This window comes from Pinus tabuliformis, chromosome X (assembly GCF_031772625.1).
Source record: "Pinus tabuliformis cultivar Carrire ecotype Pingquan chromosome X, CPIR1, whole genome shotgun sequence".
Classification (NCBI taxonomy): Eukaryota; Viridiplantae; Streptophyta; class Pinopsida; order Pinales; family Pinaceae; genus Pinus; species Pinus tabuliformis.
Window position 1 is genome coordinate 668,856,260 of NC_142308.1, and position 27,860 is coordinate 668,884,119.

Sequence of the window (27,860 nt, forward strand, 5' to 3'; positions counted from 1 at the left end):
TTAACCCTAGATGTTGGCCATGCTGATTGAATAGGCTCAAGCATTTTGTCCACCTCTTTCTTTATGTTTGTCAACAATGTGGTTCTAAGCTTCTCTGACCCAGGAGGCACATACCCTGAAGGAGCCCCTTGAGTTAGAGCTCAACACATCTCAATAAATAAAGGTGAGCGTGTAACATTAAAGGATATGAAATTTTGATAGAAAAAATTGCAATGGTGAGATCAAGCTCTTCCCGTTTCTCTTTCTGATTTTTTTTTCCATTGGACCAAGTGCCATCGCATTTCTTTTTGTTGCTTGTCCCCCACCAAAACTCTCAAATGGAAATTTGTTGTTGCTTTTCCTCAAGAATGAAAGGGGGTCTTCGTTCTTGTTTTTTTAGATGTTTCAACCACCTTTTCCATACCAACGTTGGCTTTTTTTTTTTTCCATTTCCTTCCTCTTAGTTAAAGACACCTATTTACATGTTGCAATTCCACAACTTGGTAAAGCCAACAAATGAGCTTTCACACAGAAATATGTGCTCATGAAATGATTTTTGCAATAGTTGCATTTCCAAGCAACATTGCCTCCTCCCTTCATCTTGCTGCCTGGTCCTTTCTCTCTTTTGACATATTTCCACAACGGATATTTGTTATCTTGAGGTTGCTGTCTTCCTTCAACATTTGAAGCTGCTGTTGCAGCCCCACTTGCAATAGAGGGAACACTTGCAGACCCTGATGAAATTGGAAGAGGAGGGGCATCTTGATCTCCAATGGGAACATTCTTCCCCTTCCTTTGCCCCTTCCCTGTTGCCCTTGATTGAGACATGAATGCTGTAAAAAAAATAAAGAAAAAATGCACAAATTTGTAAAACAAATGCACATGCAAATTGCTGTAATAAAAATTCAAAAAAAATAGAGAGAAAATGCACTTACTTGTTGCTTGAATCGCCTCCAAAATGCTCCCACACTCTTTGCTCTTAGCTCTCACACATCCACAACAAACCCCCAATGATTTTGGTGAATAAAGAATGGTCAAATCGCACTTTTAAAGCCGCACGAAGGGAAAAAATCTGTGACATGTGTCTTGGAATCGAGGCACGATCCGACACGGTTTCGAGGACACATGTCCGATTCCTCTGATTTGGGACATGTGGGGCCAGAGGAGTGAATCCAATTTATTTTCTTACACATCATACTCTTATCCCTTGAACCCCAAGCAGTTAATTAAAGAAAAATCATAAAAGGAAAAAGGCATATAAAGAGGGGTGGAAAAATCAAGGTTGGGGCACCTCATGTACCACGATTGTTCCCTCCTATACATTATATACCCAAGTGTGGGCTTCCCTTTTATTAACTACTCTTGTACCCTAGCATGTGGCCCAGGGTTGCCCCTTTCATTCCCTACTACATTCATCTCTTTATCACATGCCACCACCCTTTAAAGGATGTACTTTGGACATAATATTCCCTTTAGAAGTAGAAACCACCTAATAGGATACTTGGTTAACTCCATTTGGAGCTTGGATACATTAGCACATGCCAAAGCCCACTATGGAAGGGCATGCCATTATGGAGTGCCCGCCTGTTGTCCATGGTTTGTAAGCTCTTTTTACTCGATTTTCCTTGATGACTTGTATTGGAAGGCTAGGGGATGCATTGGATTTTATGCAGGATTGCATATGGTGTCCATTTTGGGTTTGGTCTCCCTATATGTGGTCCTAACCCTCCAGAGGGGTACATTGACACATGTAGGGTGTGTGTTGAGAGCCGTGGGCCTCCACAGAGGTAGACAACACTCCATGGATCTTCAAATATGTTTAGAGATTGCTCGAGATTCACTTATTGGACGAGAAAGATGCACCTAGTTCACCATGCTCAGTCGGCCCCACAGTTGTACCACTCACTTGCCAGATGACCCAGGACTTGTATGTTGATATGGCATCACTTACACCATCACGTGAGCCGTTATAGATGGTCTACATGCATCTTCGACTTACTTGGAGACCCATGAGGTCACTTGTGTATTGTCATACCCATTGGGAGCACCACAGGTTCGTTTTGTGGAAACAAGAGGCCAATCCCTTATCCATTACGTTTGGAAGTCTTATTCTTCATTATTGCACTTATTGACTTTATCAGGCTTCTTAGAAGGCCCAGCGACATGTATTATTGATCATTCGACCTCTTGAGAGGCTTGTTATTTTGTTTTTGAGTTAATTTGGTGGGCTTGTCACCCAAAGTTGGTTATTTGCACATTATTTCTATTTTAGGGGCTAATGTACGCTCAAGTACCTAAATCGAACTCATTAGGAGTGTATAAATACAAATGATGAGAGTTCATTTCTCATCATCACTTGGTTTGGACTTGTATCTCTCTAGAGATTTTCGCTAATCCTTCTTGGTGGACAAAAGTTTGGAGCATGGATGAATTTTGATGTTTGGATTCTCTTCTTGTCTTGGAGCTTCTTGATTGGCAATTTGTTGATGGTTGGATGTATTCTCTTACATGTAAGTACAAAATTTAATGCTATTTTTTCTTTTATTTTTTCACATGCATTGATGATGGGATTTTCTCTATACTAGGGCTAATCGCTGCATGCATTTACTGTGAAATTGTGGAATTATGTTTCTATATAACATCTGTCTATGTATGGGCCATGTATGTTGAACGAATTTTCCTAGGGATAATTCTATGGTTGAATTTATCTTGATAAGCCATCTCATCTTGAATTTTTTCTTATAAAAGCTTTTAAGGTCACTCTCCTTTGCATTAATGACAAGTGAAGTTGATCTTGAAGCCTCCTTGACCTAGAAACCGAAGTCCATTCTCATATTCTTCTTGACTCCAATCTCCCCAAAGGATTAGGCATTTGTCTACCATAAGGTGATCACCTAAAGAACCATTTTTCTTCACCTCTCCTTTATTCTAGGTCTAGCTACATTAGGGATCCTAGGGCATGATTTTACTGAAAAACCACCCATAGAAAAACTTCTATCTCTTAGCCTCTACTGCGCTGGTGTGTCTCTTAGGCGGCCTCCAAATTTGAGGGAATTCTGACGGTGGGCTTGTGAGATATCCCAAGCCCTAGCCTCGAGATTGGTTTTTGCCCTAAGTTTCCCTAGGCTAGTTCCTCATAGGGATCATTTTGCACCTTTAAGTGAAAATCATTTCTTCGATCCCCTTCTCCTTGTTTAGGTCAAGTTCATCATTGATTTCTAAACTCCCTCCTCTTGACCTGGCTAGGGTCCACTTGGTCCCATGTGGTCCCATATGTCATCAAAGTTAATCCTTCAAAAAAACTGTTAGGTCCCTATAATACTAGTGATTACCCCATTACTATTGCAGTTGTCCCCATATTGTTATTACTGTGTCCCTAGTGTCCCCATTGTCCCCATTGTCCCTAGTGTCCCTATTGTCCCCATATTGTTATTACTGTGCCCCATAGAATCCCTCTATTGTTATTTTTGTGCCTTTATATTATTATTGTTAGGTCGACTGGGTTATATTGTGACTCCTTAGACTCTTATATATAGAAAGGAGGCTTTGTCATTTGAATCATAAAAGAATCATTCATTTGTGTAATGTAAAGGAGGTTTCCCCCTCGAAGAGGTTGAATTCTAAGGCGTTGATCTATCTTTTCTATCTTTTTGTAAGTTGGTTTCATAACATTTGGTCTCAGAGCTTTGGATTCTAGGGTTTCGCTGCTCCAAATAGGTCATTGTGGCATTTTCGCTATAACTTTTTTTCTGCGATGTTTCAGAAGCGAAAAAAAACCCATTTGAGACGAAATTGCATTGAAGCTCGACTTCGAATTTTAGAGCTTTTCGCGCTATATTTCCGGAGATATGATCTGAGGAAGTTGGTTTTTTTGCAGACTCTTGAATTACATTCCAAACAAGTGACCTAGGGAAAATCTTCATAACTTTCTCTTTGAGCATCGGATTGAAATTTCATAAGGTACAGAAAGAGAACGGACTGTAGTTTCTTGTATATATTTTTCAGAGCCAAAGGTTGAAACAGGGACATGTGGCAGGTCGTACAAGTTCGCTCTACTGAACTAGTCTATAATCAGGTCACTGTGGGAGATTTGGCATAACTCTTCCTTGGAGAATCCAATTGGGATCAGACTGGTGGCAGTGGAAAGAGGACACAGAAGGCTACTGTAGTTCGCAATTTCAGAACTGGATGATCCGAAATTACAGAGATACATCAGAGGCAATATCGAGCTCCTACAAAGTGAAAAAATGTGTCTAGATTTTTTTTAAATTTTCGCTTAAGCTTGGTTTGAAAAATTATTTTGAAGGAATTCAAAGGGCATAGTAGAGAATTATTATTGATAACTGATGGCCCGAGGAAAGAAAATGCAAACACCTAGTAAGCAACCTGAAAGCTCTAGCATGAGTCATGAAAAAGAGGAAGAAATGCTACATGATATATCAAAATTACAAGACCAAGTGCAACAAATTTCACTATCACAAAAGCTAACAGAAGCTAAGATAAATGGCGTGGAATCTAAGATAAAGGCGTGGAAGCTAAAATTGACTATTTGAAGATAGATTTGAAGACAGATTTGACAAATTTTCTATAAGAAATACTTACTAATGGTGAAAGGGTAGTAAAAGAAACTCATGATGCGAACAAAAGAAATGTTAATCATGATTTTATAGATTCTAATGTTGGATCGAAGACCCACCATATTCCAAAAATCGATATGAGAAAGTTTGATGGCAAGGATCTCGCAACATGGATATTACAGATAGAGCAATTTTTCGATTTCAATAATGTGCAAAACACACAAAAAGTACGTATTGCAACTTTATATTTGGAACCAAATCAGTTTGTATGGTATCAATGGCTTTGCTCTCATAAACAAATTATCACTTGGGCAATTTTTATGGAAGAATTGACACCACATTATGAGGATACAAAAAACAACACTTTTTTTTAGCCAATTGATAAGTCTCAAACAAAAGGGTTCAATAATGGAGCACATTGAGGAGTTCCAGAAATTGAACATAAGGGTAAAAAATATTCTAGAGGAGCATAGGATTGATGTGTTTATAGGGACTTTAAAGGACAATATCCAACATGATGTTCGCATTTGGGAACCTGATTCATTAGAGAAGGCATTCAAGTTAGCAAGAAAAATGGAAAGCAAAATTATGGCAACCAGGAAGCATAGCACTCACAACTATAAAGATGGAAGTATTGTTGCTCCTAGTCTTCCACAACCTATAAGGTTGACACCACAACAATTGGAAGAAAAAAGAGCAAAAGGGCTTTGTTACAGTTGTGATAGCAAATACAGTAAAGGTCATAAGTGTGCTGAGAAGAAATTATTCTACATAGATTGTGAAGAGGAAGAAGAAAAGGAGCAAGAAAGGTCAAAAGAAGAGGATATACTCCAAGAACAAAGCCTAGATAAAGAAGAAATGAATCCGACCATATCTTGTAATGCATTGGCTGGAATTACCACTCCTCAAACCATCAAGATAGAAGGACAAATCAAGAAGAAAAAGGTCATAGTGTTGATTGATTCAGGAAGTACCCACAATTTTATTCATTGTAAGGTAGCAAAAGAATTGAATTGCTTCCTATATCTAGCACCAGAGTGTCAAGTGATGGTTGCAAATGGATGAACAATAAATTGCTCTGGAAAGTGCCATAATATCAAGCTATCCATGGGAGAATATGTATTGACTAGCCCAATGCTTTCCATTCCAATGAGAGGTGCTGATGTTGTACTAGGAGTCCAATGGTTACAATCCTTGGGTACAATAGCTTTTAATTTTCAAGAACTTTTCATGCAATTTTATGCAGAAGGAAAGGAAGTTGAATTAAGGGGTATTGCAGGGAAACTAGGAAAGATAATAAGCTCTAACGGTATGACAAAGCTTTTAAAAAAGGAACAAAGAGGTGTAATTGCACAATTATGTTCGCTAGATGTTTCCACATCGAAATCATCTATTTTTCCAGATCTCCAAAAAGTCTTGGACAATCATTCCAAGGTATTTGAGACTCCCAAAGGTCTCCCACCTATTCGTGATCATGATCATGGTATTCATCTGATTCCAGGAAGTGTTCCTCCAAACATCGGGCCGTACAGATATCCCTATGCCCAAAAGAGTGAAATTGAACGTGTGGTTGCAGAAATGCTAGAGGCTGGTATAATTCAACCTAGTCAAAGTTCTTTCTCTGCTCCAGTAGTATTGGTGCACAAGAAGGATGGATCATGGTGCATGTGTCTAGATTATAGGGAGCTCAACAAGCTCACTATTAAAGATAAGTTTCCCATTCCTGTCATTGATGAATTATTAGATGAATTGCATGGATCAATTTACTTCACCAAGTTGGATCTTCGTTCAGGATATCATCAAATCAGAATGAAGACTAAAGACATTTTGAAAACATCATTTAGAACTCATGAGGGTCATTATGAATTTTTGGTCATGCCTTTTGGCCTTACCAATGCACCTTCTACATTTCAAGGTTTGATGAATTCCATTTTCAAACCCTTCCTTAGAAAATTTGTGTTAGTTTTTTTTGATGATATACTAATCTACAACAAATCTTGGAAGGATCATGTTGAACATGTTGACAGGGTGCTACAACTATTGGAGGAGAAACAATTATATGCAAAAAGATCCAAATGTTTCTTTGGGGTACAAGAGGTGGAATATCTGGGTCATATTGTATCTCATGAAGGAGTTAAGGTAGACCCTAGCAAAATTAAAGCGATTAAGGAATGGAAAATCCCCACATCCATAAAGCATCTGCGAGGATTTTTCGGGTTGGCAGGGTATTATCGCAAGTTTGTTAAGAATTATGTGAGAATAGCAACACCTCTAACAACATTATTGAAGAAAGATGCATTTTCATGGACTCCAGAAGCAACAAAGGCCTTTGAACATCTTAAAGAGGCAATGTGCCAAGCATCGGTCTTAGCTACACCAGACTTCACAAAAACCTTTATTGTGGAATGTGATGCTTCAGGAAATGGAATTGGTGTTGTTTTAATGCAAGATGAAAGACCCATTGCATTTGAAAGTCGTCCAATCAATGGAAAGTTTTTACACAAAGCTATTTATGAGAAGGAAATGTTGACAATACTACATGCACTTAAGAAATGGCGACGTACCTAATGGGAAGACACTTCAAGGTAAAAACGGATCATGATAGCCTTAAATACTTTTTAGAACAAAGATTATCCTCTGAAGAGCAAAAAAAATGGTCACAAAGATGTTGGGTTATGACTTTGAAATCATCTACAAAAAAGGGAAACAAAATGTCGTGGCAGATGCACTCTCAAGAAAGGATGAAGATGTGGAAGCATTGTTGTGTGCCATTTCTATTATCCAACCAGATTGGATAAACGAAGCAAGGGAGGAATGGAAGAATGATGAAGAAGTGTGGGCACTTATTCGAAAGTTACAACAAGATTCCAGTACATCTGATACATTTAGCTGGAAAAATGATTCGTTATGGTACAAAGATCGCTTATACCTCTGTAAGAATTCCCAACTCAAACAAAAAATTCTTATGGAATTGCACACTTCTCCCTTAGGAGGGCACTCAGGGTTTTTAAAAACTTACCACAAGGTTAAGAAGAAATTGTTTTGGGATGGCCTTAAATCGGATATTCAAAAGTTTGTGACAGAATGTTTGGTTTGCCAACAAAATAAAGTTGAAACAATTAAGACCTCGGGTCTATTACAACCTTTATCCATTCCAAACTAACGTTGGGAGGAGGTTTCAATGGGTTTTATCACAGGTTTACCCAAGTCTGAGGGAAAGAGTGTCATCATGGTGGTAGTTAATAGACTTACCGAGTATGCACACTTTTGTGCATTATCACATCCATTTAAAGCTAGTACAGTTTCTACTGCATTTATGGAAACAATTCAAAAGCTACATGGAAACCCAAAGATTATTGTAAGTGACAGGGATCCCATTTTCACTGGAAATTTTTGGACAGAATTATTTTCTTGTCTCGGTACTCAGTTAGCTCATAGCTCATTTTATCATCCTCAATCTGATGGGCAAACTGAGATAGTAAACAAATTTTTGGAAGGATATCTTCGTTGCTTTGTATCTGATAAACAAACACATTGGGTCAAATGGTTGCCTCTCGCTGAATGGTGGTAGAACACTTCCTTCCATACAGTAACAAAAATGACCCCATTTATGGCATTTTATGGATATCAGCCACCATCCATCACATCATATTTAAGAGAAAATTCTAAGGTTCAAGCAGTGGAACATCACATCGAGCAGCGACAAGAAGTCCTCCAACTCTTAAAGGATAACCTCGTGTTGGCGCAGAATAGAATGAAACAATAGGCAGATCAACATCGCAGCGAAAGAAGTTTTGATGTAGGTGATTGGGTATTCCTACGGCTACAACCATATAAACAAATGTCCCTCAAGCAAGCTAAGAAGGATAGTAAATTATCACCAAATTATTATGGTCCGTACAAGGTGTTGCAAAAGAATGGTACTATGGCATACAAATTGGCGCTTCCTGCAGCTTCTCGAGTGCGCCCAGTTTTCTATGTTTCATCTTTAAAGAAGGTTATAGGCAACAAGCTCCCAGTTCAAACAATATTGCCAGAACTTGACGAGGAAGGAAAAATTATATTGGAACCAGAAGCAGTCACACAAACAAGAACTTGACAGCTATGAAATCGATCAATTTCGGAGTATCTCATCAAGTGGAAAAACTTATCCGCTGAAGGTTCCACATGGGAGGATGAGAATTTTATGTAGAAGCATCCAGAACTACTCAAGTGTTGAGGACAACACTTTTTTGGAGGAGGGGCATGTTAGGTCCCTATAATACTAGTGATTACCCCATTACTATTGTAATTGTATCCCTTATTAATATTGTTGTGCCCCGGTTGTCCCCATATTGTTATTACTGTGCCCCATAGAATCCCTTTATTGTTATTTTTGTGCCTTTATATTATTATTGTTAGGTCGGCTAGGTTATATTGTGTCTCCTTAGACTCCTATGTATAGAAAGGAGGCTTTGTCATTTGAATCATAAAAGAATCATTCATATGTGTAATGTAAAGTAGGTTGCCCCCTCGAAGACGCTGAATTCTAAGGTGTTGATTTATCTTTTCTATCTTTTTGTGAGCTAGTTTCATAACAAAAACCACTCGAGAAACCAAGTTCCATAAGGATTTTAGGGATTGGGATGCTCCTTTACAATTCACACTCTTTAAACCTACCCCTTAAATCCTCATCCCCTTTTCCTAGAAAACTTTGTACCTTGCTTAAGAAGCAAGCAAATACCCTTTTTGAGTCTTCCCTAGGAAAGGGTCCTCGAGATCACTTCACATCCATCTTAGTTGATCTATCCCTCATAAGTGATTCTTTGTATATTGGGTCTCCTCCCATTGGGGAAAGTTCGTAAAGAGTAGGAAGCTTTAGCTGTGGTGACAACGGGCTTTAGCTTCATTGTTGCTCTTGACCTAGCAAATGCTTCTCTAGCACCTCTTGCTAGTTTGAGTGGTAACACTTCCCATAGGTAATGCCAAAGAAAGATACCCTTCTTTCTCAACTTCCGTGCCTGAAAGTGTGAAATATCAATTAATACAGTGGTCCCAAATCCTCCATTGCTAAATACAATGTCTAGCCAAATCCTAGCCTACATAATTTAGGGCATGGACCATCATTATCACTGTCAAATTTTGTGTCTCCATTTAATGGAAGTCATTACCATCTCACCATTTATAACTGCAATATCATGGACGGATGGATTTTCTCAGTGAAGGAATGAGTCAGTCATCTACATAAACTGTCTTGATGCTCATTTCCTCGCTGCTCATTAGCTGATCATCCAGAATCAACTCCTTGACCTATGCTCCCCTTGACCATATGCATTTATTTTATTGACAATTTCTAGCATGATCTTCCTCTTTCTAATAGGCAAAACGTTATCAAATCTTGGAGGAACATGGTTTCTGCCTATGATGCCGATATTATATTAGCAACAAGAATTAATACCTTGAACATTCAAGGCACACTCAAAATGTTCTTTTTTTGGTTCAACATGCTTCCTTCTCCAAACTTTTTTATTTTTCCATGCATGGTTGATAACTCTTTGAATCGTCCAGGAACCCAATTCAAGCTACAATCTCGAGCTATATGCCCAACATTATGGCATTTGAATCATTCAGTTCTGGACTTGAATGAAGGAACATAAATTTTGTTATTGGAGTATCTCCCTGCAACCTTACTTCTGGGAAATTGATAGGAGTCCTTGTAGATATCTTTGTCATATGCCTTGCAATCTTTTGCCATGTGCCCAAAATTTGTACAAGAGTAACAATGACCAAAAAATATAGTTTGATACCTGGAAGATGAGGATTGTCTTGGTGCACTTATGAATTTGTTCTACCTTGAGATTCTTTGATGATATTCATTGCTACTTGTATTTTTGACAACATCAACATATCTTCTTGGAGCATAGGTTCTTCCAATGTTATTTTGACTCCTTTCCTTGCTTTTGCTGGAGCTGGGGGTACAAATTTCAAGCTTCTCCACATTCTTGTTCTTTGATGCTTTAGGGTTTGCATCACTTTTGCTAGAAGCCTCACTTGCATATCCAAGACCAGATTTGTCAAGTGGTGATCTTTGACAACTTAGGATGTCATCCAAGACTTGAGAACTCTATAGACTCTTAAATAGCTTGCTGTCTTCATTTTTCAGGGAAACAATATCTTCTTCAAGCCCTTTCACTGTCTTCTTTGTTTGTCAGCTGGATCTTCATTACTTGTTCTGCTCTCTTTGCTTCCTCTAGCTGAACATTTAGGGAGTTGACTTCTTCTTCATGTTGACCAATTTTTGCTTCAAATTTACTCAAGTCCTCAAATCTTTGTTTGAGATGACTTGTCAAAATGCCTTCCCTTCTCTCTACTTGTTCTAATTGAGTTGTCATGGAGATGACTTCTTCATTATGTCTCTTCTCATTCTGATGGAATTCTTTCTTAAGCTTGTAGAGATTCTCAACTTTTTCTCATACTTGATGCCTTAAAAGGACAAATTCTTGCTTTGTTTTGACATGGTCATGATCAACATCTTGTACCTACTTCTTGAGTTCTTCATTTTCCTCTTGGAATTTGGCTATTTCTTTAAGGGCAGATACAATATCGCCTTTTAGGTCTTCTTCAAAGTCTTCATCGTCTAGGTCTTCCTTCCTCTTGGTGTTTTCAATTCTTTTTCAGCTGTCTTCAATTCTTTTTCAATTGTCTTCAATTATTGCCATGCTCCTTGCTTTTTCTAGAAGAGTTTGGTTCATGTGTTCTACTATGCCATTTTGTTTGGGAGTTTATGTAGTGGCTTTGTGTCTTACAATTTTAACTTCTTTACAATATTTTGTGAATTCTAAAGAAGTGAACTCACCTCCATAATTCATTCTTAAACATTTGATTTTTTTGTCAACTTTCTTTTCTACCATCACTTTAAATTGTTTAAATGTATTAAACACATCAACTTTCCTTTTCATGACACAGACCTACACTTTTCTAGAGAAATCATCTATAATTGTATCAAAATATGATGATTCTCTGAAAGAAACTATAGGGGATGCCCCCCCAAACATCTGAATGGATATAAGCAAGAATACCTTTACTAATATGGTTGCTTGCTTTAAACTTTTGTTTACTCTACTTTCCAAAATATACATTGTTTGCACAAATTTAAATTTAAAGATTTTAAATTTGGAAGTAATTTGCCATTTATCACTTTCTATAGTCCTTTCTCGCTCATATGACCTAGTCTTTGATGCCATAAATGAATGGATTGATCCGAATTTATGAAGGAATGAAATGAAATAAATATTTAAACAAAAACACAGAGATATAACGAAACAAAACTTCAATTAATAAATAGCAAACGCTAAAAACTGTTTACGTGCAGAAAGGAAACAAACTAACTCGAGCGATAGTAGCTTATCTCTGAGAAGAGATGTGGCAGCTACATGCCTTCTAAACTGAGTTACAATGAGGCTAAGAGGCATTTTTATCATGAAGAAACAATGATAAAACCTAAAAATCCAAACCTAACCCTAGAAGATGAAATGCCAAAAGCTTGTGGGCCCCACTAGGGTTAGTTGGAAAGTCGACTTCTCGTGTGCATAACTTTGGCATACGATCTTTGTTTGGTGTGCACGATAGCCCGTTAGAAAGGTCCATCTTAGGACAAAACTTTCAGTTACAAACAAAGTGTTCAACTCATGTTTACCCATTTCCCCAAGAAACATTGTTTAGGGCCTCAACACTGCTCCAAAAGTTCAAGACCCGAAAAACTGCCAAAAATAGAAAGTTGTTGAAATAGGAAATTGTGCTGAAAATTAGGAAACTGAAAAGAAACAGTGTTGGGGGTCTAAGCAGAATAGGCGGGTGGCCACCAGTATCCACTTGGATCAGTCCTTCCCCCCTAGGAAGCAATGGTCCCCATTGCATTGAGTTTCTCCATGAGATGGGGAAACTTCTATTGAACTTGGTCCCTGATGAGTCACTTGCCTTGGTGCAGGGGCTAGCCGGCTTTGACAACCTGATATAGATGGATCCTCTATTTTGGAGTGTTCTTAATCTGTGTGTCCATGATCCGATCAGTTGTGGCCTGCTCAACAATGGCTGATGTGTCCAACAATGGTGGAAAGTATGGCTGAAGGCGGTCCATATTGAATACTGGATGTAGGCCAAGGAATGGGGGAATACTTAACTCAAAAGAATTGTCACCCACAACCTTGGTGATGGTGCAAGGCTCGTATCAAAGTGTTCGAAGCTTCTGATGGGCTTTGGAAAGGTGTTTCCTTTGCAAATTTAACGAAACCTTGTCACCCACTTGATACTTATGTGCACCCGATGCTGATCATGACGTTGTTTGTACTTGGCATTGGCTTTATCCAGGATATGATGAACTTGTTGGTAAATGGGCTAAATGCGTTCAATAAACTTGGTGGATTTATCGACTTCAGATTGAACATGTGCATATTTTGCCTGTACAGTTGCAAGAGGCATTGAAATGTCAATGGTGCTAGTTTTTGTAGCATCAGATGTGTTCTAGCCTTGAAATGTTGTGGAGAGGCTAGAATACATGAGAGCTCCAAAACCCAGCAATCGTTTCTGGAAATTCCGCCTAGAAATGACTTAATTAGATTATTAACTAAGTCTAAACTTAGGGAATATGGTTAATTAATCAGTATTAATTAAGTCAATGCATGAATCATCTAGAAACTCACACGAATCGATCCAAAGATGATCTTGGCCATCGATTATGTTTTAATCTTGGTCGTTGGTGCTCCAATAGAGGATTATAAGAGGAAGTTGATGTGGTGATGGAGAAGACACTTGAGCAGTTCGATTTCTTGGTAGATCGATTTCCAGAGTAGCAATAGTCAGTTGCTGGAGAGAGCTAGAGACCGAAGTAGTGAGAGGGGCAGAGATAGTGAAGTCGGAGGAAGATTTCCAAATCCGAAGAGTACATTTGCAGAGAGGCAAAAGAGCCACAGAGAGGCTGATGCTGGGGCAATGCAGTAGCCTTTAGAGGCAATTTCGACTCTGTTGGGCAAAAGTTGAGTTTCAGTGCTAGAAGCTGGACAAAGGTTCCGTGGGGCCAGGAGAAACATTTTCCCAGACAGCGACAAACAAGGCGGTTTGAGGAGAGACTGAATCAGACTGAGCACAGAAGGGAGTGCGCTAGGGTGAGACAGAGCCAATGTAGAGGTAGTTTGGACACTCACTTGGAGCTTTAGTCAGAGCTCGAATTTACCTGTGGGGTGAGGAAAATTCTTCACTAGTTTTTGGCTAGTATTTTCTTTGCAAGATTGCTAGTATTCGACATCCAGATTGTACTAATATTATTTCAATGCTGCATAATAATAAAACCCTTAGCTACTGCACTGGTTTTCCCAAGTTGGATTTTTTCGGGGACTTTTGTCCAAAAATAATTGTGTTAATTTTATGTGTGTGGGCTAGCATTTCTCAGCTTTCAACATTTTATTTCTTCCACAATATTTTATTTGTGAAGGTTACAATATGATTTATTCAGTGTTTGTCGTAGGAAACAACATAAATAGTTAAATAAATTTAACTATTAGGAAAATAATTTCTAGTTGCTGCAATAGGATTCTGGTATTGGAATTTTCACATGGTATTAGAGCACAGTTGATTAGTTGGTGAGCTCAGAGATGAAAAGAGAAGGAATTTCGTTTTTCAGTGTGGGAAGCAAGCTGAAATTCCCAAGGGTAGAATAGTCGTTCTGCGAGGAGGCCGAGTTAGTTTTGGAGGTTCGATTTTTTCTGAGTGAGGGACAAAAAAATTCGGTCATACCAGATTGAGTGATTCAAGAGGTAGAGGGAGCAACTCAGATTTTTCGTAGAGTAGATCTCTAGCTGGACATAGTGGTTTTTGCAATAGTTTGATAGAGTAGAGCCAATGTTGGCGTGGAAGAGAGAAGAGCACACACAGAGGGAAAATTTTCCTCAGGGAACTGCTAGTCTCAAGAAGTTCGATTTTTCCTTGTAGATCAGCAGTCGTTGTGAGCATACCTTCTCACTCCAGAAGGGAGTGCGAATAACAGAGCAACAACTGAGCAGAAGGAAAGAGGAATTTTGTTGGAAAATCAGAAAGGTAATAAAGATTTTCTTGATCTTGATAATTACTTGTGAAGTTTCTTATTATTGTGATTCTTTATATCTTCTTTCTTTAGTTCATCAAGCAATTACCAAAAGCAACAACACATAAAACAATGAACACAAGATGTAGGCACATGTCAGGGAAAAACCCCCCTAGAGGGGAAAACCCACTCAAAGTAATTCTTCCTTTCAATAGTATCCTTTGAGAATCTTCACCTTAGACCAAGACCAAACCTTCCCTCCACAACAATTCAAATTTCAACCTCCAGAAGATTGACCTCTTCCTAGCAACTTCGACTATGCAGCAACTTGCAGCAGCTAATAGCTTTCGGCAACAATCCAACTTGGAAGACTTCGATCTCCCAATCCAGAGCATGAAACAAAGAGAGACCACCACCAAAATTTTGATTTTCCTTGACTCCTTAGACTCACCCAAACTCGCATTCACTTTGGCTTCCCGGCAACAGACTTTCCCAGCTACCCACTTCGCACTTCTGCCTAGCAACAAGATTTTCGCACTTCTGCCCAGTAGAGAGAATTCGAACTTGATGAGAAGTGATGCTCCAAATGAATTCAATGTCCTTCCTTTTATAGGCTTCTTGTGGGGTCGAATAGGGTCTTAGGCTGACTTGATCTTCCCTTAGGCTGACATGGTGTGGAGGTTCCATAATTCATATTTGACTCAATACTAAACCTTTTTACATGATTCAAAAGCCCAAGAAGGGTCTCTTTAAATGTACAATAATTTTATAGACTCAGAATAAATCCTAGAAGTCCTCAATGGGGACTTTGACCTAAAACATGGTGACCCAAGCATGAAACCCATGCTTTAATAAGTCACAATAATAATAATAAAAATTATTTTCTTTATTCTTTTGACAAGTACATTACATGATGACTCAAGTACATTATTGAAGACCGAACATAGTTACATTTTCCAACAAAGTTTTCGACAGATCGTTGAGATAGTCGTTGCTGCACTTCGTGATCAGGGTAGGTTGGATGGAGCTTCCAACTACGTCATCTAGAAGGCAAGGATGTCCTTCCTTCTAGATGAATATCGATTGAAAGCCTATATTGATGCGGTGGTAGTAGTTCCCACGGATGCAGATCAACTGAAAGAGTATAGAAAGGAGATGGCACAAGCGAAGTACTTGATCCTAGATGGAGTCCAGGATCATATTGTCTCACATATAGCGGCCAAGGGAACGATCAAAGAGATGTGGGAGACTCTCTCCACGCTATACCAAGGTACTTCCGAGCAATGAAAGATGTACTTATAGGAGAAGTTGAGACTCATTCAGATGCAGAAAGGGGAAGACATAGACCCCTTACTTACTAGGATTCAGGAGGTCTGAGACCAACTGTCAGTTGTTGGGGCAGCGCCTCAACCCATGGAGCTAGTGCGATTGGCACTCAACAGTGTCTCAAAAGAGTGGCAGGTATTTGTCCAAAGTATCTTGGGCAGAGATATCTTGCCAAGGTGGGACAGGATATGGGCCGATTTGCAGCAGGAGTTGAGATGAGCTCTATTGAAGGGCTCCATCAATGGAAGCAACAACGGATCAACGCAGGTGAAGGAGAAGTAGAATGTGGCCCTCGCATCTAAGGGTCCCAGTCAAGGACCAGAGGGAGTAGAGGAAGAAGAAGGATGTGTTGAAGGTTAAGTGCTTTAGATGTGGTGTGCTTGGTCACTATATTACCTAGTGTACTCTCAAGAAGAAGGACAAGGAGGAGAAGCAGGACCAACAGGCAGCTTCAACAGAGATCGATAGGCTTTCCTCCAGGCTGGAGGAAGACTTCGCCATGTTTGCTGATATACCTCCAAGAGTGAGGTGGGGTGACTTGGTGTTGTAGCCCTAGAGTGCTACAGATGGGTAGGATCCTTGACGAGTCCACCTCATAGATCAATACCTGGCTATGGGGGTCCACAATATTCAGTAACAGGATGGATTAGTGACATTTGATGTAGTCAAATGCCACAGTGACAGTTTGCAGAGACTAGTAGCAGTCAGATGTTGGGGAGCGCAATGTAGAGTTGGCATCAGTGTAGTTTACATAGTGCAGAGTTAGTAGTAGTGCAGATTCTTTAGTGACTATGCATATACTAGCAACACTCAGAGATTTGACTGACCGATTCGTTATACTGATCACAGTTGATTCAATATTTTGGATGCTTTTCAGTTGCAGATGTTGTAGTTGCGGCAACAATAGATGAGAGGGAGTTGTAGTGCAGATGCAGTGTTGGCAATAGTACAACAGGTCAGCAACAACACAGATGCAACGTTTATCAGAGTTGCGCAGTGCTTGGTGGGCAGTTTGGTCAGACATCAACAACATGACAGGAGATGATGCAGAGACAGGGTGTGCAGTAGCATTAGAACACATTCCTCGCTAAGAGGGAGTGTTAGCTTTTGTAGCATCGAATGTGTTCTAGCCTTGAAATTTTGTGGAGAGGCTAGAATACCTGAGATCCCCAAAACCCAGAAATTGTTTATGGAAATTCCGCCTAGAAATGACTTAATCAGATTATTAACCAGTTTTTAAATATTCCCTAAGTCTAAACTTAGGGAATATGGTTAATTAATTAGTATTAATTAAGAAGCCGTGAATCATCTAGAAACTCACATGGATCGATCCAGAGATGATCCTGGCCATCGATTATGTTTTAATCTTGGTTGTTGGTGCTCCAATAGAGGATTATAAAAGGAGGTCGATATGGTGATGGAGAAGACACTTGAGCAGTTTGATTTCTTAGCAGATCGATTTCCAAAGTAGCAGCAGTTAGTTGCCAAAGAGAGCTAGAGATCGAAGCAGTGAGAGAGGGGTTGAGATAGTGAAGCTGGAGGAAGATTTCCAGATTAGGTGAGTGCATTTGCAGAGAGGTTGACGCTAGGGTGGCGCAGTAGCCTCTAGAGGCAATTTCGATTTTGCTGGGGAAAGGCCGAGTTTTAGTTCCAAAAGTTGGACAGAGGTTTCAGGGGCCAAGAGAAACATTTTCCCAGACAACAACAGACTAGATGGCTTGAGGAGAGGCTGATTCAAATTGAATGTAGAAGGGACTGTGCTAGGGTGACGTAGAGCCATCGCAGAGGCAGTTTGGACAGCTCACTTGGAGCTATAGTCAGAGCCCGGATTTGTTGTTGGGTGAGGAAGATTCCTAACTAGATTTTTTCTAGTGTTTTCTCTGCAGGATTGCCAATATTCGACATCTAGATTGTACTCAGATTATTTCACCGCTACACAATAATAAAACCCTAAGCTACTGCATTGGTTTTCCCAAGTTGCGTTTTTCCGGGGACTTTTGTCCAAAAATAATTGTGTTAATTTTATGTGTGTGCTAGCATTTCTCAGTGTCCAACATTTTATTTTCTTCCAAAGTATTTTATTTGTGAAGGTTGCAATGTGATTTATTTAGTATTTGTCGTAGGAAACAACAAATTTGAAATAAATTAAATAAATTTAACAATTAGGAGAATAATTTCCAGCTGCTGCAATAGGATTTTGGTATTAGAATTTTCACAAATGGGGCACAATGGCTGAAATCCAAGGCCCACTTGAAAGGGGATATGGTTAGTCGAGCTATGGAGAGATCTGTTATCGTTGTGTTGCACATAGGGGAGACTCTCATCCCATGTTCATGGACGCTTGGAGTTGTACATGTGTAGTATGTGCATTAGCGTCTTGTTGACGACCTCTGTCTGACCATCAATCTGGGGTGGAATGCAGTCGACTTGGTGAGCTTGGTGTCCAACAACGACCAAAGGCTCAACCAAAATGCGCTTAGGAACCCGTTATCCTGATGTGATATAATGGTTTGCGGGATCTCAAAATGTATCCACACTGATTTGAAGAAGAGTTTGGCAATGGCTCTATTGTGATATTCTTCTTGCAGGCAACCAATATGCCCATATTAGAAAATCTATCAATGACCACAAATACACAATCATTACCATGCTTGGTATAAGGAAGACCAAACATAGTCCACGGAGATGGATTCCCAAGGCCGACTAGGAGCAGGAAAAGGAGTGTAGAGACTTTGTTTCTTAATGGTGGGTTTGGCGATGACACGGGTAGTTCAGGATTTGATATATTTTCCAACATCCCGTCATATTTTTGGCCAATAAAAATACTTCTATAGTACTGGCACTATCTTCTCCATACCAAAGTGTCCTGCAACCTGACTGTATTGCACCTCCCAAATTAGTTTGGCGCGCTCGCCTGAAGGAACACAAAGGTGTCCTAGGTAGCATAACAATGCATCTTGGAGGTGGAAGTAGGAAATTCTAGATCATTTTTGTATAGTTACGTCCATCCAGAAGTCTCGTGTCCATAGGAGGTGAGAACGGTGGTCAGTGCCACAACTGGGGGTCGACTGAGGCAATTTCTATTGGTGTTGTCCTTCTTGTATTTAATGTTCAAATGTAATTGTTACAGATATGTGGATCATTTTTTATGACGATTGTTCTACAACTTTCCCTGTGTCTGTATAAATTGAAGAGGTCGATGATCTGTGTGGATGATCATCTCCTTCCCCAGAATGTAATGCTTCCATTGGCAGCAAGCCTAAATGATGGAATACATCTCCTTATTGCAGGTGGGGTACTTCCGCATAGTATCAAAGATTGTCTCACTCTGATAGGCCATCAGATGCTCATGCTGGGTGAGAATTGCACCAATAACATAGTCAGAGGCATCTGTCTCAATTTCAAATGGCTATTGCCGGTCTGGCAATGTGAGGATTGGCGCAGAGAAAGGCGGTGTTTCAGCTCAATGAATGCCTTCTACTGTGATTTGGACCATAAAAACTTTGCTTTCGCTACGCCCTTGGTAACTTGACTCAAAGGCCAAGTCATATGAGAGAACCCCAAGACGAATCTTTGATAGAAATTGACAAGGCCCAAAAAGCTGTGAGCTCTATTAGAGTCGTTGGGGCTGGCCAATCTCGAATGACTTGGATCTTAGCTAGATCCACATGCATGCCTTGCTCATCAATTATGTAGCCCACATATTGGACCTGGTCCATGCCAAAGGAACATTTCTCTAAGTTGGCACATAGTTTGTGTTGCTGCAGGGTTTGAAGGACATGCTGAATATGTTGCAGGTGCTCTACCCAACTCTTGTTAAAAATGAGGATGTCATCTAGGTATGGTGAAAGGCCGAAAGATGTCATCCATCAGCCTCATAAAAGTTGCAAGAGCATTTGTCAGTTCGAAGGGCATGACCAATCACTAAAAGAGAACCTCCATGGATTTGAAGGTGATCTTCCATACATCTGTGGGTTCTATTGGAACTTGGTGATAGCCATATTTCAAATCAATTTTGCTGAAGTACTTAACCCCCTTGCATTGGTCAAGAAGGTCATCAATCCGTGGGATCAGGGATTTGTTCTTGATAGTGATTTTTTTCAATGCCCGATAATCAATGCAGAGTCTCTAGGTCCCATCTTTCTTCTGTATGAGTCCAATTGAGCTTCCAAAAGGCGAGGAACTTGGTCGGATGTGCCATTTTTGTAGCAACTCCTGGGTCTACCACTTGATTTCCTCGTTTTCTAGTAGTGAACGATGGTAGATTGGCCCATAAGATAAAGATTCTTTGAGAGTCGGATCGATCGAATGCTTGACCTGACAGTGCAAAGACACCCTAGTAGTTGAGGAGAAGATGTCCCTGTACTCTTCCATGACCTTATCAACTTGTTTCTGTTGTGTGGAGGGACACTTTTTGGGGATCATGGAAGTGACCACGATCTTCCCCTTTGAGAACAAATCAAGAAGAAAACAAATTTCCCAATTTGGGATATGATTTCACTGCATTACTTAGCAGAGATCAGAGAAATAGTAGTAGTCGGGGCTACCTTCGGTATCCTGTATAACTTTCTGCCCGAAGTAATAATAAAAGTACGAGGTTTGGACTCATACACAACATGACTCTTCCACAAGTATGATTGGCCTAATAAAACATCACAAACTTCAAGGGGAGCAACATCACATAGTACCTCGTGCATGAAGGGCTTGATGCTGTAGGGGAGGTGACATTGCTGGTTGACGCAGAGATCTCACCCTTGGTGGAGCCATCTGATGGTGTATCGTTGCGGGTGTGGTGTTGTTAGCAGACTCAACTACTTAACAACCTTTGTTGAGATGAGGTTCTTTTGACTCCCACTATTGACAATGAACTGTAGCGGAGAACCCTTCACCCACATTTGTGAGTGGAGGAGACGCTCACCCTCCTCTAGATCTCTGGGCTCAATCTTTTGGATCTTGGTGGTGGCAACGGTGGCACTATGTTTTGCATCAATACTATGTTTCCCCTTATCGATTTCTGGCTCAAAGTCGGAATAAACATCTAACTTTGAAGCTTTAAACTTGGCCACCAGTGATTGCTTTGTGTGACACTCATTTGTGTTGTGAATGGGGCTCTCGTGGAACTCACACCACTTTTCTGTGTCTTTCTTCGTATTCCCATTGCTATTCTTTGCTTGCGGCTTCGATGGGTTGTCCTGGGTCATTCCACTTAGCCTCTATCCTTTGTTTTGCACTTTGGGGGTACCTTTTCCTTACTACGAATTCGTAGATCCAAAGTCTCTTGTCTTTTGGTTAAATTTTTGCTCGATCTTGACAACATATTGGTATGCTACACCAAGCAAGGAGATGTCTAGGAACTCCATTTATGCTTGAATGTTTTTGTGCAGACAACCACAGTACTTGAGTACCAGGTGCAGCTCAAAGTCCTTGATACTCAACTTCGTGCATAGGGTAAGAAAATATTCCTGAACTCCGACGCGTCTTAGTCCCTTTCTTGTCGTAGGGAGGTCCATTTTATGTACTTGTCTTCATAGCTCTCGACAGGGTAATTTTGTTCCTTGACGACATCTTGAAAGGAATTCAAAGAGGGTGCGACTGAAAACAACGAGGGCTCTTCCTCGTCCTTCTGCTCACAGTAAGTTTCCCACCAGTCATTGACATGTGGGGCGACCTTGAGGAGTGCAAAAGTAATTTTTTCCCTATCGGAAAAATTATGGACCAAAAAATATCCTTCTAGCAGATTTAAGCATCTATCTGGAGCATCTGCGTCTATCTAGCCTTCAAATATAGGAATGTCAAAGTTAACTTGTACCTTAAAGGGGACAACACCTCCGAAGTGACTGATGGATGAAGATGCTTCACCCACTGGTATTCGCCGAAGGATTTGGGAAAAAATATCCATCGTCTCGTTTTTTTTTTCACTCGAGGGCTTCTTCGAGCAACAATTTGAAAGGATCTCCTGCTCTGTCGTATTTCTTTTCTTTTGCCATGGGAGGTCATCGGGGTCAACGAGGCCGGTATTGCAAGGGCTCAACCAGTTCAAGTCTCAACTCCTTATACCCCGACCTAGTTGGGGATATGCACAAAAAATAGAGAAAGAGCAGACTGCTCTCATACCATTGATTCGAATTTATGAAGGAATGAAATGAAATACGGATTTGAACAAAAACAAAGAGATACAATGAAACAAAACTTCAATTAATAAATAGCAAATGCTGAAAATTGTTTACATGCAGAAAGGAAACAAACTAGCTTGGAAGATAGTAGCTTATCTCTGAGAAGAGATGTGGCAGCTACATGACTTCTAAATTGAGTTACAATGAGGCTTAGAGGCTTTTTTATCACGAAAAAAAATGACAAACCTTAAACATCCAAAACCTAACCCTAGGAGATGAAACGCCAAAAGCTTGTGGGCCCCTCTTGGGTTAGTTGGAACATCAACTTCTTGGAGTCATAACTCTGCCATACAATCTCTGTTTGGCTCGCATGATAGCTCGTTAGAAAGGTCTATTCTAGGACAACAACTTTTGACTGAAAACGTAGTCTTTGACTTCTCTTAGACCATTTCCCCAAAAAACGCCGTTTAGGGCCTCAAAATGCCTTTAAAAATTCAGGACTCGAAAAACTGCCAAAAATAGAAAATTTCTGAAATAGGAAATTATGATGGAAATTAGGAAACTGAAAGGACATAGTGTTGGGGGTCTAAGTGGAATGGGTGGGTGGCCACTAATATCCACCTGGATCATGGCCACCAATATCCACCTGGATCATTGCTTCATTGATTTGATTACTTCCATCCAGCATGTAAAGGTTTCCTATCTTTGTAGCCTTCAAAACCGCAAAACCACCCTTGGACACCTTCAATGCTCCACCTTGACTTGTAAACTTATGACCTTTAGAATCCAAAGAAATTAAATTCTTCTTTAGCTCAAGCACATGTCTAGCATCTACTAATGTCCTTATAATATCATAAAATATTTAATTTTGATGCTAACTACCCTAACAATTTTACAAGAAATGTTATTATCCATAAGAACAATTCCACCATCATCAACTTGATATAAAAAAAACCAACTACTATTTGGACACATATAATGAGAAGCACCAAAATCTAATAACCATTCTTGATAGTATTGAGGAACATTACAAAAAGGCAAAACTTCATCAATCATACTTGGACCTAATTCAAGTAGATTTTCCTCCTTTTTGGAATCTTCATTCAATTCCTGTCTCTTTCAACAATCATTCTTGAGATGCCTTGACTTGTTAAAATACCAACATTTAATTTTGCTCCTCTTTTCTTTTGACTTTGATTTGGATGCACCTCTCGACTTTTCTCCTTTTTCTTTGGACCAACCTCTAGCCACCATTGCTTATGGCATGGAGATTTAAATACTAGATTTTCTCCTCACGTCCTCAGACAACAATGCTTCAACAACAAAATCAAATTCGAGAGTCTCAATTGTACTAAAGCTAATGAAAGTTACAAATAATCCCACAATTTAGGTAATGAACACAATAATGTAATTTCCTTGTAGTCATCATCAATTTTAACATCCATACTAGTCAACTAGCATTTAATTGTATTAAAACATTCAAATGATATGCAAGTTTTGTACTTTCTTTCATTTTATGTCTATACAATTGCCTCTTCAAGTAGATTTGATTTATCAAGGACTTCGTCATGTAAAGGCTTTCTAACTTAGTCCATGAACCTAGTGTTGTTACTTCTCCAACAATGTTAAACAAGACATCATCCACAAGACGTAACCGAATTGTGTTGAGGGCCCTAGCATCCAAAGTCTTCCCACTTTTCATTGGTCATAGCTGTAGGTTTCTTCCTCTTGCCATCTAATGCCTTATGAAACCATTGTCGTTCTAACAAATCTTGCAGTTAAATTTTCCATAACTCATAGTTATTTTTGCCATTAAATTTCTCCACCTCGAATTTGATATTCCTCACCTTTGCCATTATTCTCTACACACAAATTGCCCTTCCAAATTGATTTTTTTTTCAATATGTCAATTCGGAAAATTTTGAAAATGAAATTTTCACAAACCTCGTTTTTCACAAACCTCGTGGTCCATTGTATAGTTGCCACTTCAAGTAGATTTGATTCACCAAGGACTTCCTCATGTAAAGGATTTCTAACTTAGGCTATGAACTTGCCGCTATTACTTTTCCAACAATGTTAAAAAGACATCATCTGCAAGACATAACTAAATTGTGTTGAGGCTTTGGCATCCAAGTCTTCCCACTTTACATCAGTCATAGCTGCAAGTTTCTTCCTCTTGTTGTCTAACGCCTTACGCAACCATTGTCGTACTAACAAATCTTGCATTTAAAGTTTCCATAATTCAAAGTTATTTTTACCATTAAATTTCTTGACCTTTGAATTTGGTATTCATCACCGTCGCCATTATTATCTACACACAAGCTGCCCCTCCAAATTGATTTTTTTTTTTTCCAATTTTAGAAAACTGTGAAAATGATATTTTCACAATCCTCATTTTTCACTAACCTTGTTTCTCAAACCCTTGGTCCAAACTTGAATTATGAAAATGTATAATATAGCTCCATCTTCCCTTTAAAAAAATGAGCTTCCATGATTTTTTTTTTAAATTAATTATCTCTACATATAAAAAAATGGCTCCACAAGCTAGGGTTTACCCATTTAAATCTGCGTTGTTTCAAAAAACTCTTCTCCTCAGGATAGGATGAGTGGTTTGTGAGTGGTCAGTGATCTCCTCTGCATACAACTTGACTTTCTTTGCAATCTAGACGATTTTCCCTTTGTGTGAACAGGTGGCTGGTTTTTTTTTCAATGTTTTGCCACTTCTCCACTACACTGGTTTTGGCGATCTTTGTGGGTTTGATTGCCACTTGAATTTGTTTCTCTGCACATTAAATACCTTTGCACCTCTATAGCCACAACTTCCCTTTTTTTAGGCTGCAAACAATCGTGGACTAGCTCGAGACTCTGTAAAATATTAACAAGAGCAAAGATATAATGAAAAGATTCAGAATAACACAACTCGAAATTTATGTGGTACAACCTTGACAATTTATCATGGAAACATCCATGAGGCAAGGTAAGGGTTTTTTCTTTTGACAAGAATGAGAAGCATTTGAAGTAAGTCTACGCCCTGACGCAACAAAGTACACAGGAACAAAGTTACAATGAGCTCCCTAGTGCTGGATCTTCAAAGAAATACGAGAGAGAAGATTCAAAATTAACATTTATGAAACTTCTCGATGTACATTCCACTAACCAAACTGCAACAATAGATTTTACAATATTGGCCAGACAAAAACAAAATTTTGCAAAAGGAAGTCATTGCTCCGGCAGAGGATCGAGAGACATATTATCAACTTGAGCACTTAAGGCGTTGCTCAAGACAATGTTATCAACTTGAGCACTTGAGGCGTTGTTAGCTGACCTGTGTTGATCACCGAAGTTCTGTTGAGTGTGGGACTTTGAAAATTGGCTTCTAATTGCTTCAACTTCATCTTCCAGCCTTCTCACTTGCATTGTCAGGTTTTGAAATTCCTTTGTCAGGAATAGGATGGTGTCAGATTGTTGTTGAATTTCGTGGCAAAGGTTCCGAATTAGAGGTTGACTATCAGTTGGAGGGTGCAGAAAACGGGGGAAAGTAGTAACCCCTCCGGAAGGAACATAGGGAGGATACCTGTGTTCCATAGTTGGCGACACAAAGTGAAAATCACAAGTTGGCAGGTGGACCAAGGGACAAATCAGAGAGGAAGAAGGTAAGCCCCAGTAGGAGAGTGAGGCGGGAGGGGGCTAAGAAAACTAGGCCGCAAGAGACACCACTTGCTAAGGAGGAGGGACCAACTACCACAGAGAATCCTGAATCGATCCAAACCATTAACTCGATGAAATAAAATTTCAGAACTAGTAGAAAAGAACCTTTAAAGTGTTCAAAAATCTAGTATTGCCAAAAGAATATCCGTAGGCCCCTCACTACTCTATAATTGTGGCTCCAAGGGCGGAGAAAGGGAGATGCAATAAGCACTTAAGAGACCTTGAAGACTCCAGAAAGATCAACGCACCCATCCATGGGAAATGCCCCCCTTTTGAGCCAGAACAACATTGCAAATCTGGAGAGAGGCTTTGGGACACTTCTAGTCCATAGACTCCATCTGCTCTTTGGGGTAAGACTATGCCCCATTCTCATAAGAACCATGCGATGTCCTTCACTCCAATTGAAATTAACCAGACTCTCATGCCAATTACAAGATCCAGAGACCTGGGTGCTTTTGAAATTAACCTATCTCTCATGCCAATTACAAGAGCCAGAGACTTGGATGCCTCTAGTCTTACGACCTCTTTGCAGTTTGATCTGAATTCTTGTAGGTTTGCACACAACAATGATCCCATCCTAATTGAATTCGATTGAACACCAATTCCTTGAAGAATTTAATGGCACGGTGGCATTTAACATTAGGTACTGCCCGGAGGGACATGGAAAGCACGTGTCCAACATGCTTGATGCTTGCCACCTTGACCACAGTGTCCAATGAAGCGATCATACTTAGCACCTTAAAAGTTATAGGATTATGTGAATCAAAGACTTTATAAAACTTTGTTATGGAAGGTTGAAAAGATGCCCCCAACGAAATTCTTCCATTGGAACTTATGGAGCAGAGGAATAATGCATTAAGAGAGTGCCTTATGGGATCGTCTTCCATTCTAAATGACCATTCGTGACTAGCTGACCAGCCTCCAGGCAACAGGTTAGGTTGGTTTGCTCATCCACTTCTTTGTTTTCACTCCTTAGGATGTGGACGGATTGATGAGGGAAGATTTCCAGTAAGCTGAGGATTCTGTTGAAAAAAAGATTTAGTTGGTTGTTCCTAGGGGGCGATCTGATGTGAAGATGATGAATGATAAGAAGGGAGTCTCCAAGAATAGTTATGTTGGAGGGGTTCCTTTCTTTTTCCAACTGAAGCCTAATTAGAAGCCCATACGTTTCCACCATGTTATTTGTTCTTTTGCCAAGACCCCAAGAGTACCTAATTTCATGATTTCCTTTGGGATTCAAAAGAATCCCTCCCCCTCCTGCCACCCCTAAAGTAAGGTATTTTATTAATCAAGAAGAATTTTACAATTAGGCTTAGTATCCACCCCACCCATCTCTCGGGCTGCCTTAACGTAACTATCTTGGCACTGTTACATTCATTATACAAACTACCGCTGGTTTCATAAACCAACACTGTTAGACTAACCACCAAATATTTACCTAGGTAAATTTTGGTTTTCACATTTGCTTTCAACTAATTTCTGTCATATTTTAACATACACATCTTCTCGAAGCTAGGTCCATTCTCGGTTTCTAGCTTTCAACCAATGTTGAATACACATATTTTCATAGGCATTTAAGCTACAAGGTGGATGCTATTAAATTTTGTTTAGGTTCAATCTCAGAATTGTGGGTACTTCCTAATGGGATTAACTACCAAGATTTAGATGTATCCAGTAAATTGTATGGAGTTGAAAGATTCTATGGAACTAAGGTTGATAGCAACATTGTGTATGGTAGTGGTTTGCATCGGAGAGTAAAATCCTAGTACCTTTTATGGGTATTCTTGTACTTGAACCTATAAACAATTTTAATTGAGGAAGAAATATATAAGGTGGAAACTGAAAGACACAACAAGAACACACAAAGAATTACTTGGTAAAACCCTGACAGTGTGTCAAGGAAACCTCCATGGGGCAAGAGATTGGAAATCTTATTGCTCAAGAAATGATTCTCCCAGTTACAAGCCTCTCAGGCAATCCCCAATTAATATGGGCTACTTCTTTACTTAACTTCTATTCATTATTGGGCTACTTCGTTACATAACTTTTATTCGTTATAAAACTGATTGAATGATAAAATCTAGATTTACCCACAATTACATT

The 27,860-nt window shown here is 39.5% G+C and overlaps 1 protein-coding gene across 1 annotated transcript in view; it reads left to right on the forward strand.

Moving 5' to 3' along the window:
- The window catches only part of LOC149141735 (actin-7-like), a 106,161-nt gene that overhangs the window by 65,493 nt on the left and 12,808 nt on the right, over positions 1-27,860 (forward strand). The window lies entirely within an intron of this gene.